Here is a 14,782-nt window from a genome sequence, read left to right on the forward strand (position 1 = left end):
TTACATATGTGGATCATTTTAATCGGAGCTACAGTTAATAAATTATGAATTAAATCATTTCAACATGGCATCTATGCAATTTTAATTAAATAGAAAGGTTAAACATTTTAATCATGGTTTAAAATGGCATATTATGAATTTACATAAAATTCTGAACGTTTTTCATATATAATTCATTTTAATCCGTTGCATGGTCATCTAATTATTAGCATTTTAAAAAACATGCATTTTTCTATAATTAGCAAAATCCCGGGTTTATTGGCATTGCACACACACAAAAAAACATGCACACGAGACGAATCTAGTTTGAAGTAGGGCAACAAGCACGTGGGTGACACATAGTAATATTGTGCACAGTGAGAGATAAGTTAGCACTACTCACCATGCGGCCCTAGGCCATGTGGGCTTCGGGGAGGCTGGGTCGGCTGGATCTGGGCCTTGGAGGTGTCCGCGAGCGAGACCGAAGCCAGGCCTTGGCGCTCGGCTTGGGTGAGGCGCGGCCCAGCAGCTGCACTAGGGAGGCAAACGCGGGGCGCTCGGCTTGCGTGGCGATGCGGCGAGCTCGACCTCGTGTGGGGTCATGGGCCACGTGGGTGCTCGCTCGGCAGCAGGGGTCGATCTGGCATCGGGTGCTCATCTCCCTCGCTTGTTTGATCTAAAGGAGCAGGCGGCGGCGGATCCGGCCGACTCCTACCGGATCTGTCGGGGAGGAGACGCAGCGGGGCGACGACAAGGTCAACACGGGGCGGAGGCCATGCTTGCTGGGCTCTGATAGCCGGCTCAGTGTAGCTCTGACGGGTGGCTAAGCGGGGCTCCGCTAAGGGGAGGCGCTGGCAGCACAGTTTTCGACATGCGCGGGGAAGCACGATGCCTTGCAAGTGTGGCGGCGAGCAGCAAAACAGGTTGGCAGAGTTGGATCGAGGGGCTCCTCCCCCTCGAGCGGCTGGCGGTTGAGAGGTGGCAGGCGATTAGGTCGTGGCTGGCGCGGATGGGGTTGCATGGAATTCTACGGAGGATTAGGGTTAGGTACAAAATGGCAGGTTGGATGTCTATATATAGCAAGGGGCTAGTTTAGGGGGGCTTTAGTCCATTTTCAGACCGTTGGATCTCCATCGGGCGGTCTAAAACGGAGGGATCGGCTCTGTGGTTTGTTGGGCTGTGTAGATGGGGGTTTTGGTCTCAGAGAAGAGAGGGAAGTAAGAGGCCTCGCGACAATTAAAACACCAAAAAATGTGTGATGGTTTACAGGCTAGTGTCGCTCTATGTTTAATGGTTCAGGTATCAAACGGACTTCGATTGCGACGAAATTTGGCAGTCGGTCTACCTACTTGATAATAAGATCGCGCGCCTACTTTCGACCAAATCCAACAAAGTTGTAAACACACTTCTAAAAATAATATTTTAATGATGTCGTGGGCGCGTGCGTGTGTGGTTGGTTTCGAAACGGTCGACGACAACAACGAAGAGAACCGACAACTAACAAGGGATGCAAGTTTTCAAAACTGACAGCAACGAGTGCCGATGCAATGCGGATGATGCGCATGATGTGATGATGAATGCAACAAAAAAACAAACCACGTGATGACAATGGAATAAAAAGGGAATCTTCTCGATTCCGGGATGTTACACCACGACAGCCCGACAAGAATGCTCGAGGAGTGCAGCTACGCGTGCAAATGGACAAAGTGTCAACCTTTGTAAAGGTAGCCATGGACCTCCTTTCATAAGTCACGGAGTTACCAAAGTGGCTAAAATGGTCATTACATGAGGCAAGTAGTGGATCCTATATGTGCCAAAACTACTGATAGGAGCTTGAGTGGTAAATACCTAACCTTGACGGATTAGGACATGCACATTAAATGCGCTGTGAGGTGTCATGCTAGCGATGTCTCCCGGCAAGGATCGCCTCTCCTTCTATGTCGTTCGCCTAACTACCTCCTATTATTATGGCATGTCTTAGGATGGGTATCATTAAAGCTTCCCTCCACATGCCTCTGACAAGGCTCACCTAACCGCTTACCCGCTCGACACCTTGTTGGTGTTGACAATGAGCCCGATGAGGTGGAGCGGTGAAGTGGTAGAGGGGTCCTTGCCGGGCATAGTGGTTGTCGGGTCTTCTTCACCGACAAGGCAGCCTTTCGGTGGCTTGGCCTTGATGCTTGGTGTTGTGTTCTATGCATCGTCTCCCGACAGGGATTGTCGGGAAGGAGGCTGCTGTCGTTTGTGCACAAGTTAGGGTACTAAGGGACCCGTTCTTTAGTACACCTATAGTTTCCTTGAATATTTACTTGGGGTGCCTTGTGTATCCCAAGCGTGAACTCTTTCCTCTTGTTAATCTTCTTATATCGATACCTCCTCAATCTTTGAACACTTCTGTGACAGCCCGATGCCGACGTTCCATAAGATTCCCTTTCCTTTCCGTTTTCGTCATGTGTCTGTTTTATTTTGTTGCATCATCATCACATCATTCGCATCATATGCATTGCATTGGCATCTCCGTTGCCGCCAGTTTTCAAAAGTTGCATCCGTTGTTAGTTGCCGGTTCGCGTCGTCGTCCGTTCTGAGCCCGACCGCACTCGCACGCGCCTGCGGCACCGTCGAAACCCTGTTTTTAAAGTGCGGTTAAACCTTCCTCTGATCGGGTTTAGATTTGTCGTGCGGTATTATTTATATATAGGTAGGCCGCCTGTCAAGTTTCGTCGCAATCGGAGTCTGTTTGGTACCCGAACGTTCGACCGTAGCGGCACCGTATTCGGCCTATCGTCGGAAGTGTGCCGGTGTTCTAAATCCTGTTGCCGCGCCGCACTATTTCCCTCTCTCCCCTACTTATCCCATCTACACAGGTCGGTAGTGCCACCTAGCCACTTCCTTCGTTCGTGGTCACCGGATCGCGATCGGACGAACCAGGTCCACCCGACCAGAGACCAACCCTATATAAGTATCACCCCCCTAGAGAGACCCTCTCACTTCACTAGGGTTTCCCCTAGCCATTTTTGCAGCCACCCCCTCGAAAAAGCCCCACCTGCTAGCCCACACCCTTCAAATCCCGCAGCCCAAGCTCCATAGCATTTCTCAGCCTTCGGATCTAAGATATGGGGCTCAGATTCGTCCAAAAGTCCCACCTACCGGACAATGTCCACTCTAGTGGACAATGTCCGGGCGACCACAGGGGATTCTCCCTCTCCCCGAGCTCCTCCCGCAGGAGCACACCCTGCCTGCCCGAGCGTCTCCCACTGGTCGCCGCGCCGCCGCCGGCCGCCTTGGTCGTCGGGGCCCCCTCCTCGTCGCCCCTTCCTGCCCGCGCGTGCCTCCGCTCGCCGCCAAGCCAGATTCGGTCGCCGCCTCGCCCACGCCTCCTCCCGAGCTCCCGCGCGCCCGAGACCATTTGGTGAGCCGCCGGCAGCCGCACCGGCGAGCTTCACCGAAGGACAGGCGCCGCCGCTCATCTGGGTAGTTCCTCGCGCCGGCCTTCTTCCTCCTCTCTCCGTTTTCTCCCCACCTCTCTAAGCTTTCTCTGCAAGCCCTTTTCTTCCCCGCAGGTACACAGCCATGGAGGCCAAGCTCTGCCGGATCGCGTCAGATCCGACGGGAATGGAGCCACCCCGGCCAGATCCGGCGAGAGCCACCACCACCCGACCCTTCTCTGTCGTTCCCCGCCGGAATCGGTGTCGGAGATCGTTGGCATGGCGCTGGCCTCTTCCCCCTTTGTGAGGTGTATTCTCGTAACTGTACCTGGAGCTTTTCTTTCCAAGATTCATTCTGTCACGTAGGATTATGTAGAGACGCATGTAGGTTAGAACACGAGGGCAGTCCCATCCGAGTTGGCTAGTGCAGTTAGACTCCACCCAAGAGACCAGGGATCAAATCCCAATCGGTCTATATTTTGGGTTTTGTTTTGTGTTAATTCAGTTTAGTCTATGGCTGTTGCACGAGCGTGTGTTACATCTTGTGCCATATCCTCCTTGTATCAGCGGCTCATTGCTAGCCCAGCTGGTTAGCCTGTAGGCTTGCAACCGTGGGGGTCTTGGGATCGATCCCAATAAACCCCATTTCTTTTTAGTCGTGCGAATTATTAATTTCAGAAAAAAGCATAATTTTCAAACGCGCCTAACTTTTATTCCGTGCGTCGGTTTCCGACGAGTTAAATATGTAACTTGGCTAGAATTTTGCGTAGAGCAATTTTGTCCAACTCTCATGCATAACTAGAACTGTTTAGTGGGCTGTTTGCATCGGTTTGCATGTCGCCGTTTTGAAAACGGTTTAGGTCGTAACTATTTGTCCGTAGCTCCGTTGGAGTTGTGCCATATATGTAAATGGAGCAGAACGACGAGTAGAATCACGTGAACCACTTTGTTTTTCCGTTTAACAAACCTAAAATGTGATTAGGACAAATCTGGACAGAATTAGAATTTACCGCGTGGGGTCATTTCGGAGATGCTATATGTCGTTTCCGGCCTCATTTAAGATGCCTAGCTAGGTAGATTAAATTTACGCTTCACCTCTTGCCATGTTTAATCACATTTAATATTGCCGAGTACCTAATCGGGATAGAACTAAATAACTAAACATGGAGTTTCGTCAATATGCAACTCGTTGCATATTGAACTTCACTTAACGTGTAGTGTTTGAGTGTTGTGAATTGCCATGTCATGCCTTGCATTAGACCGTTCATGCATCATATGTGTCTTGCATCGTGTGGTGAATTCCGTGTGTTGATTCTTGTTTCCGGTTTTCCCCGTCTCGATAGAGTTCCGCAAGCGTGTCGGAAAGTGAGGACCCGTTCGACTACGTCGGTTCGTCTGCTTCACGGAGTCATTCTTCTTCTCAGCGGGATCTCAGGCAAGATGATCATTTCCCTAGATACCATTACTATCATTGCCATGCTAGTGTTACCGTTGCAACCGTTTATGTCTCGTTGCCTACCACATGTTAAATATCAGCCTCTCAACCATGCCATGAAACCTTCAACCTGTTCAACCTAGCAAACCACTGATTGGCTATGTTACTGCTTGCTTAACCCTGTTGATAGCGTTGCTAGTTGCAGGTGCAGATGCTTCCATGCGAAAGCATGGGTTCCTTGTTATATCACCATATTTAAATGTTATTTAATTTAATGCACCTATATACTTGGTAAAAGGTGGAAGGCTCGGCCTTTCTAGCGTGGTGTTTTGTTCCACCTTTGCCCCCTTAGTTTCGGCTACCGGTGTTATGTTCCATAAATGAGCGCTCCTAACACGATCGGGGTTGTTATGGGGACCCCCTTGATAATTCGTTTTAGATTAAAGCTGGTCTGGCAAGGCCCAACTTTGGTACTACATTTGCCTAAACACCTAATAAAATTGCATAGGGACTTTCCGGACCCCGAGGATAACTTAATCAACCCCCGGGCCAGTGCTCCTCATGAGTGTTGGCCCCACCTGAGCGATGTCCGGCGCCCCTCTGGTCACCCGGAGGTTTAGCGATCCCGACGTCTAGCTCATCCGCCGTGTCCTGAGAACGAGGTACGCGACTCCTATCGGGATCGTCGACACGTCGGGCGGCCTTGCTGGATTAGTTGTACCTTTGACGAGATATCTTGTGCATCGGGATTCTGGTGATGCTTTGGGTAATCTCAGAGTTGAGGTTTTCCACTAGGGAATCCGACGAGATCGCGAGCTTCGTGATTGAGGATTTCTATGCGGCTTGTGGTAATTTGTGATGGACTAGTTGGAGCACCCCTGCAGGGTTGAATCTTTCGGAAAGCCGTGCCCGCGGTTATGTGGCAACGTGGATACTTTGTTTAACATTGGTTCTAGATAACTTGAAATTAATTTAATTAAAACATGCGAACTGTGTGCGTAACCGTGACTGTCTCTTTCGTGAGTTCCTTCTCCGATCGAGGACACGGTGGGGTTATGTCTGACGTAGGTAGGTGTTCAGGATCATTCATTCGATCATCAGTAGTTCACGTCCGTTATGCGTAGATCTTCCCCCTCTTATTTCTGGTACTCGTAAGTTTAGTCACCAAATATATGCTTAGACGCTGCTGCAACCTCACCACTCACCATACCTCACCCATTAAGCTTTGCTAGTCTTGATTCCTTTGGAAATGAGATTGCTGAGTCCCCTATGGCTCACGGATTACTACAACACCAGTTGCAGGTACAGATAAAGGTTACTTGACGCGAGCGCGTTGATTGTTCATTTGGAGTTGCTTCTTCTTCTTCTTCTTCTTCTTCTTCATCGATCTAGGATGGGTTCCAGGCCGGCAGCCTGGGATAGCAAGGATGGACGTCGTTCTTCTTTTGTCGTTTGTTTTCGTCCGTAGACGGACCCTACTCTTACTCTTGATGATTATGTAATGTACTGATGTGACTCTGATGTAGCTTGTGGCGAGTGTAAGCCAACTCTGTATATATATCTCTTCTTTTCAGTACATGTACTTGTAACGATATCCATTCTTGCGACACGACGAGATGCGCTTCTATCCCTGACGAGGCCTTCGTGCCAAATTGAGGATATTGTCGCATCTTGGGCGTGACAAGTTGGTATCTGAGCCAGTACTGACCTAGGAGCCCCCTTGATTGATCGAACTTGGCCGAGTCAAGTCTAGAGAAAAACTACTTTGAGTCTAGTTATATATCAGAGAGTAGGATTCTTTTTTCTCCTCTTCTATGCTCTGGTTAGGAATCTTGACGTATTAATTTATTCTACCCCTCTTCCCACTCAAAAAAATTTTAGGATCACGCGGATATTCTTGAGATCTATATGTTGCCGATGTGACAGAGTTCTGTCTTGGTGCCTCCTGTGTGACTTGATATTCTTCCGGGGAGTTGAGCTCCAGGGGATTCTTGAGCACATCGTTATCATTCAGATTTCTTAGTATCTCAGTACGAAGGATGTTCGTAATTGCTTCAATACTAGTAGTGGCGAGACAACCCCGATGTCCCCAGTACTGGTGCAGATTGTTCGGGAGTACTGCCATACTTTGTATCGTTGTGATCACGAGGGTCTGTTGTAGATGAAGGTCCGAGATTCTGGTTGTGTGTTGACGGATGTGATACAGGTGACGGGTTAGTATAGGAGTTGTGTGATAATACTCCTTGTATCCGTGTAGCAGATTGCATGACCAGAAATTTCGGGAATTCATAGGTGGGAATTTTTGTAGTTGCTTATAGGACAATCTTCCAACAAATGAATGATGTTAGGTTGGGGTTCGACATCTAGTGGATTCGTTTGTTCACGATCGACTTACAGCGGTACACGTTGTGTCTTAAAGAGTCCTTGTAGCTTGCTACGACTCGGGGACGCTTCGTATGTCGGGTGCACTGCCTTGCACTTGATGGCTACTGTAAAATCGTGCCCGTGCGATCCTGTCCACGAAAATATCGAACGGAAATCTTTCTCATGAGTTTGTTCTGGCTTCTTTCATAAGCCTCATCCTTGTTTTGTTGAACTATGGTAATTCGTGTTGCTTCGATGTCAAGTGGTGGATTCAGATCTTTCCTAAGTGGTGTTCTCATATTTTTATGTGGGAATGCAAATTCTTTTGTTCGTTCAAATTGTCATATCAATTTTTGTCTACCGGAGTTGTCATATCAATTCCTTTCCAACCGGTGTGCTTCTCTTAAGTGAATTCAATCCTCTCCAATTTTGCAAGAGCATTCTCTTATTCATCAGGAGTTCATCTCATCTAGCCCAAGTTGTCTTTATTTTTTTCCCCACCCTCCCGCCCTTTTTATTCAGTGATGCTTCCGCTATCTTTTCTTCTTTTCGTAACCGGTGATTCATTGTGAAGATTCTCAGGAGCTTCGTGTTCCTCTTTGTGCATTCTTGTCATCCTTACCGGTGAATTCAATTCAGTTGTCTGTGTTCATCATATCCTTTTCATCCTTGTAATTATTTCCTATGTTGGAAATTTTTATCAGTCTATTTTCTTGTTGTTATTTCTCTCTAGTCTATCCGGAGTGCTTAAGATATCTCGGAAGTTTCGTGTTTTCAATTCTTTTAATTGTTTCGAGGTGCTAACCTCATCTAGTCCTCTTCATACCGGTGCAATATCAATCTTTCTAGCAATCTTTTCTAACGGTGGTTTCTTTGAGTGGGCCCATAACCCATAGGTTCTTCCCAGGATCTTACCTGGCTCTTTAATCTTTTCCCGGAGTTCTCTATTTATTTCAACTATGACGTAAGTATGAATTTCATCAATCGTATCCCTTCTCCAAGGCCTATTCGAATTAATTCTCATATTTGGTTCAACCTTTCATTCCTCATTATTCCGGAGTGTCTCAGCTATTCTTGGTGTTGTTTCTCGTCATCATTCTCACCTTGCAAATCGAAGGAGTGTTTCTCGTAAATCTTGGTTCATTCTCTTAAATATTTATCATTTCAGCCTTGTGTTATCAGCTGTAATTGTTTCCAATCATGAGTGATTAATTTCTTGCTATCCGGTGCATTTCTGAGTTGTCTTCATTCTCGATTCTCCGAAGGCCATCATTTCAGAAGATTCTTCGTTCTCAGCTTTCAGCTTTCATCCTCAATTCTTCTCAATCGTTGTCTCTTCGTTCGTCTCTCGATTATCCGGTGCCGTGTTTAAGTTTTCTTCTCTCAGGTGGATCATGATCTCTTCGTTATCATGCATCTCCATTAATTCCTGGTATTCCCATTCAATTGTGAATTCTCACCGGTGCCTCTTTCAAGATTTCTTCTAGTTTGTGCTCATATCTCTCCTTAATCATTTCAAGAAGAATAAGTGGTTTGCTAATTCCGTTGCTTGTCATCAATTAAACTTGATGAAGGATAAGCATAACATAATCCTTATTCTTGTTCATAGTAATCTGAATTCTTCTTCCGGAGGACTCATGATATCAATTCTTTTCTCAAGTATCCGTTCTCTTGCATTCCCAAGTGCATTTGTTCTTCCTTTATCCTTTGAGGTGGTATTATAGCCTTCTTGTTAGTGTAGGAGCCTCGAAGAGTTTTCCTTTCAAGAATGAGATAATTAAACCCACCGATTCTATGATCATGAGATATTTGCAACCCATGATTTCTTCATTGAGCTATCTTGGTTTGGACTTCACCTAAAGCTTTTCCTATGGATTGTGCTATCATGGTGCTTGTCAGTAATCCAAGTTCTCAATGTATCCTCTTGGTGTAAGAGTGTTCATATCTTGTTTCTCCCAATCTATCCTTGTTTCTTTTAGTGGTTGGTTGTCACCTCATATTTGTTGAGATGATTTTCATAAGCCCACTACTATCTTGTTCTTTTCGTTGTTGTTTTTCCAACAACTCCGTTCAATTCTTCGTGCAAGGATGCTTGCCAAGTTCATTGTAGATAGTAGTTGTCATTTTTCTATTCATTCTCTTCTTCCGTATGAGCTAGCTCCTATTCTATTGTTCCGGAGGCTTTGTGATGTTGCTCTTTTGGGTCTTTCATCTTGTTCTATCAAGATCATGGTGTTCCCTTGCTCTATTTACTTGTTTGTTGTGAATATTGTCTATTTCTCCTACCTTTTCAAATTTTTTGTCCCATTTTCCAACCGAAGTGCTGCCGAAATTTTCTATGAATTCTTGCTTCTTTCTCATATCATTCCTCATCTCCTTACAACCTTCAATGGTCGTTGGTTTCACTCGTTGGTCAAAGAAGCGACTAAATTCTTCCCTCGTGTTCTTTATAATCCTCTCCCCTTTCATTCTTGGATCTCGGGGCCAAATCCTCTTGTAGTGTAGGAGCGTTGTGACAGCCCGGTGCCGACGTTCCATAAGATTCCCTTTCCTTTCCGTTTTCGTCGTGTGTCTGTTTTATTTTGTTGCATCATCATCGCATCATTCGCATCATCTGCATTGCATCGGCATCTCCGTTGCCGCCAGTTTTCAAAAGTTGCATCCGTTGTTAGTTGCCGGTTCGCGTCGTCGTCCATTCTGAGCCCGACCGCACTCGCACGTGCCTGCGGCACCGTTGAAACCCTGTTTTTAAAGTGCGTTTAAAACTTCCTCTGATCGGGTTGAGATTTGTCGTGCGGTATTATTTATATATAGGTAGGCCGCCTGTCAAGTTCCGTCGCAATCGGAGTCCGTGTGGTACCCGAACGGTCGACCGTAGCGGCACCGTATTCGACCTATAGTCGGAAGTGTGCCGGTGTTTTAAATCCTGTTGCCGCGCCGCACTATTTCCCTCTCTCCCCTACTTATCCCATCTACACAGGTCGGTAGTGCCACCTAGCCACTTCCTTCGTTCGTGGTCATCGGATCGCGATCGGACGAACCAGATCCACCCGACCAGAGACCAACCCTATATAAGTATCACCCCCCTAGAGAGACCCTCTCACTTCACTAGGGTTTCCCCTAGCCATTTTTGCAGCCACCCCCTCGAAAAAACCCCACCTGCTAGCCCACACCCTTCAAATCCCGCAGCCCAAGCTCCATAGCATTTCTCAGCCTTCGAATCTAAGATATGGGGCTCAGATTCGTCCAAAAGTCCCACCTACCGGACAATGTCCACTCTAGTGGACAATGTCCGGGCGACCACAGGGGATTCTCCCTCTCCCCGACCTCCTCCCGCAGGAGCACACCCTGTCTGCCCGAGCGTCTCACACTGGTCGCCGCGCCGCCGCCGGCCGCCTTGGCCGTCGGGGCCCCGTCCTCGTCACCCCTTCCTGCCCGCGCGCGCCTCCGCTCGCCGCCAAGCCAGAGCCGGTCGCCGCCTCGCCCACGCCTCCTCCCGAGCTCCCGCGTGCCCGAGACCATGTGGTGAGCCGCCGGCAGCCGCACCGGCGAGCTTCACCGAAGGACAGGCGACGCCGCTCACCTGGGTAGCTCCTCGCGCCGGCCTTCTTCCTCCTCTCTCCGTTTTCTCCCCACCTCTCTAAGCTTTCTCTGCAAGCCCTTTTCTTCCCCGCAGGTACACAGCCATGGAGGCCAAGCTGTGCCGGATCGCGTCAGATCCGACGGGAATGGAGCCACCCCGGCCAGATCCGGCGAGAGCCACCACCACCCGACCCTTCTCTGTCGTTCCCCGCCGGAATTGGCGCCGGAGATCGTTGGCATGGCGCTGGCCTCTTCCCCCTTTGTGAGGTGTATTCCCGTAACTGTACCTGGAGCTTTTCTTTCCAAGATTCGTTCTATCACGTAGGATTATTTAGAGACGCATGTAGGTTAGAGCACGAGGGGAGTCCCATCCGAGTTGGCTAGTGCAGTTAGCCTCCACCCAAGAGACCAGGGATCAAATCCCAATCGGTCTATATTTTGGGTTTTGTTTTGTGTTAATTCAGTTTAGTCTATGGCTATTGCACGAGCGTGTGTTACATCTTGTGCCATATCCTCCTTGTATCAGCGGCTCATTGCTAGCCCAGCTGGTTAGCCTGTAGGCTTGCAACCGTGGGGGTCTTGGGATCGATCCCAATAAACCCCATTTCTTTTTAGTCGTGCGAATTATTATTTTCAGAAAAAAGCATAATTTTCAAACGCGCCTAACTTTTATTCCGTGCGTCGGTTTCCGACGAGTTAAATATGTAACTTGGCTAGAATTTTGCGTAGAGCAATTTTGTCCAACTCTCATGCATAACTAGAACTGTTTAGTGGGCTGTTTGCATCGGTTTGCATGTCGCCGTTTTGAAAACGGTTTAGGTCGTAACTATTTGTCCGTAGCTCCGTTGGAGTTGTGCCATATATGTAAATGGAGCAGAACGACGAGTAGAATCACGTGAACGACTTTGTTTTTCCGTTTAACAAACCTAAAATGTGATTAGGACAAATCTGGACAGAATTAGAATTTACCGCGTGGGGTCATTTCGGAGATGCTATATGTCGTTTCCGGCCTCATTTAAGATGCCTAGCTAGGTAGATTAAATTTACGCTTCACCTCTTGCCATGTTTAATGACATTTAATATTGCTGAGTACCTAATCGGGATAGAACTAAATAACTAAACGTGGAGTTTCGTCAATATGCAACTCGTTGCATATTGAACTTCACTTAACGTGTAGTGTTTGAGTGTTGTGAATTGCCATGTCATGCCTTGCATTAGACCGCTCATGCATCATATGTGTCTTGCATCGTGTGGTGAATTCCGTGTGTTGATTCGTGTTTCCGGTTTTCCCCGTCTCGATAGAGTTCCGCAAGCGTGTCGGAAAGTGAGGACCCGTTCGACTACGTCAGTTCGTCTGCTTCACGGAGTCATTCTTCTTCTCAGCGGGATCTCAGACAAGATGATCATTTCCCTAGATACCATTACTATCATTGCCATGCTAGTTTTACCGTTGCAACCGTTTATGTCTCGTTGCCTACCACATGTTAAATATCAGCCTCTCAACCATGCCATGAAACCTTCAACCTGTTCAACCTAGTAAACCACTGATTGGCTATGTTACTGCTTGCTTAACCCTGTTGATAGCGTTGCTAGTTGCAGGTGCAGATGCTTCCATGCGAAAGCATGGGTTCCTTGTTATATCACCATATTTAAATGCTATTTAATTTAATGCACCTATATACTTGGTAAAAGGTGGAAGGCTCGGCCTTTCTAGCCTGGTGTTTTGTTCCACCTTTGCCCCCTTAGTTTCGGCTACCGGTGTTATGTTCCATAAATGAGCGCTCCTAACACGATCGGGGTTGTTATGGGGACCCCCTTGATAATTCGTTTTAGCTTAAAGCTGGTCTGGCAAGGCCCAACTTTGGTACTACATTTGCCTAAACACCTAATAAAATTGCATAGGGACTTTCCGGACCCCGAGGATAACTTAATCAACCCCCGGCCAGTGCTCCTCATGAGTGTTGGCCCCACCTGAGCGATGTCCGGCGCCCCTCTGGTCACCCGGAGGTTTAGCGATCCCGACGTCTAGCTCATCCGCCGTGTCCTGAGAACGAGGTACGCGACTCCTATCGGGATCGTCGACACGTCGGGCGGCCTTGCTGGATGAGTTTTACCTTTGACGAGATATCTTGTGCATCGGGATTCTGGTGATGCTTTGGGTAATCTCAGAGTTGAGGTTTTCCACTAGGGAATCCGACGAGATCGCGAGCTTCGTGATTGAGGATTTCTATGCGGCTTGTGGTAATTTGTGATGGACTAGTTGGAGCACCCCTGTAGGGTTAAATCTTTCGGAAAGCCGTGCCCGCGGTTATGTGGCAACGTGGATACTTTGTTTAACATTGGTTCTAGATAACTTGAAATTAATTTAATTAAAACATGCGAACTGTGTGCGTAACCGTGACTGTCTCTTTCGTGAGTTCCTTCTCCGATCGAGGACACGGTGGGGTTATGTCTGACGTAGGTAGGTGTTCAGGATCATTCATTCAATCATCAGTAGTTCACGTCCGTTATGCGTAGATCTTCCCCCTCTTATTTCTGGTACTCGTAAGTTTAGTCACCAAATATATGCTTAGACGCTGCTGCAACCTCACCACTTAAACATACCTCACCCATTAAGCTTTGCTAGTCTTGATACCTTTGGAAATGAGATTGTTGAGTCCCCTGTGGCTCACAGATTACTACAACACCAGTTGCAGGTACAGATAAAGGTTACTTGACGCGAGCGCGTTGATTGTTCATTTGGAGTTTCTTCTTCTTCTTCTTCTTCTTCTTCTTCATCGATCTAGGATGGGTTCCAGGCCGGCAGCCTGGGATAGCAAGGATGGACGTCGTTCTTCTTTTGTCGTTTGTTTTCGTCCGTAGACGGACCCTGCTCTTACTCTTGATGATTATGTAATGTACTGATGTGACTCTGATGTAGCTTGTGGCGAGTGTAAGCCAACTCTGTATATATATCTCTTCTTTTCAGTACATGTACTTGTAACGATATCCATTCTTGCGACACGACGAGATGCGCTTCTATCCCTGACGAGGCCTTCGTGCCAAATTGAGGATAGGGTCGCATCTTGGGCGTGACAACTTCATCACCACAAAACTTAACACAACTTTCAATTATAAAGGTAATGGGATGGCTCCGGCAGCGTCCATCAGACCAGCTATGTGAGAATCATAGAAGCAACACCAAACCAAACCAACGTCCACAAGCAAGCACACATGACTACAGCCAAACACAACAATGGACTGTACCAAGGAGGCATCAGGGGAGGCATGAAGGCTGTGGAGAGTGTGGGAAGCCATTAGACGAGGTCGGGTAAGAACTCGCATGGTGTCTATGAAGATGAGTCGGATGACTCATGATGCGTCCCATACAACGAGGTTAGTTGCAAGACACACATCAACACAGAAGTTGAAAAAGTCCCTTGAAGGTGTAGGAATGGTATAAAGGCATGCAAGCTGAATCTGTGATGCAAAAGTTGGAAACAATGTGTTTTCTCTAGTTGCATCACATAGACAAATTGCTAGTGATTTGTAAGGGCATATCCAATGGTGACCTGCAAATTTCCTCCCACATCCATATGCGAATAGGAGGGGCTCGTCCATGCATAGATATGGGAGGATGATATCCAACGCTAGCTGCATATATTTTGACAACAACTCGAACCAACCCGACGAGATTCATGCAAACACGTCCGGACTTCATGCAAACATGACAATTTTCATACACACACGATAGATTTCATTACATTTTGAATATTTAGAACAAAAAAATGTTGGAGATATGCCCTAGAGGCAATCATGTATGATGATATTTCCTATGTGTTTATCAAAAAAAAGACAGTTCTTCAACATTATCAATGATGTGTATTAACAAGTACGTGACTTTTTGGTGAGACTATGCATTGTATGATGACTATCCTAAATGGTCCCTAGTCATGAGGGTTGTGTGGATGCACAACCAGTTAGCATTGGATCATGCCGAATAATGTGGACTCAGAAA

Source organism: Hordeum vulgare, chromosome 1H (assembly GCF_904849725.1).
Source record: "Hordeum vulgare subsp. vulgare chromosome 1H, MorexV3_pseudomolecules_assembly, whole genome shotgun sequence".
NCBI classification, from domain to species: domain Eukaryota; kingdom Viridiplantae; phylum Streptophyta; class Magnoliopsida; order Poales; family Poaceae; genus Hordeum; species Hordeum vulgare.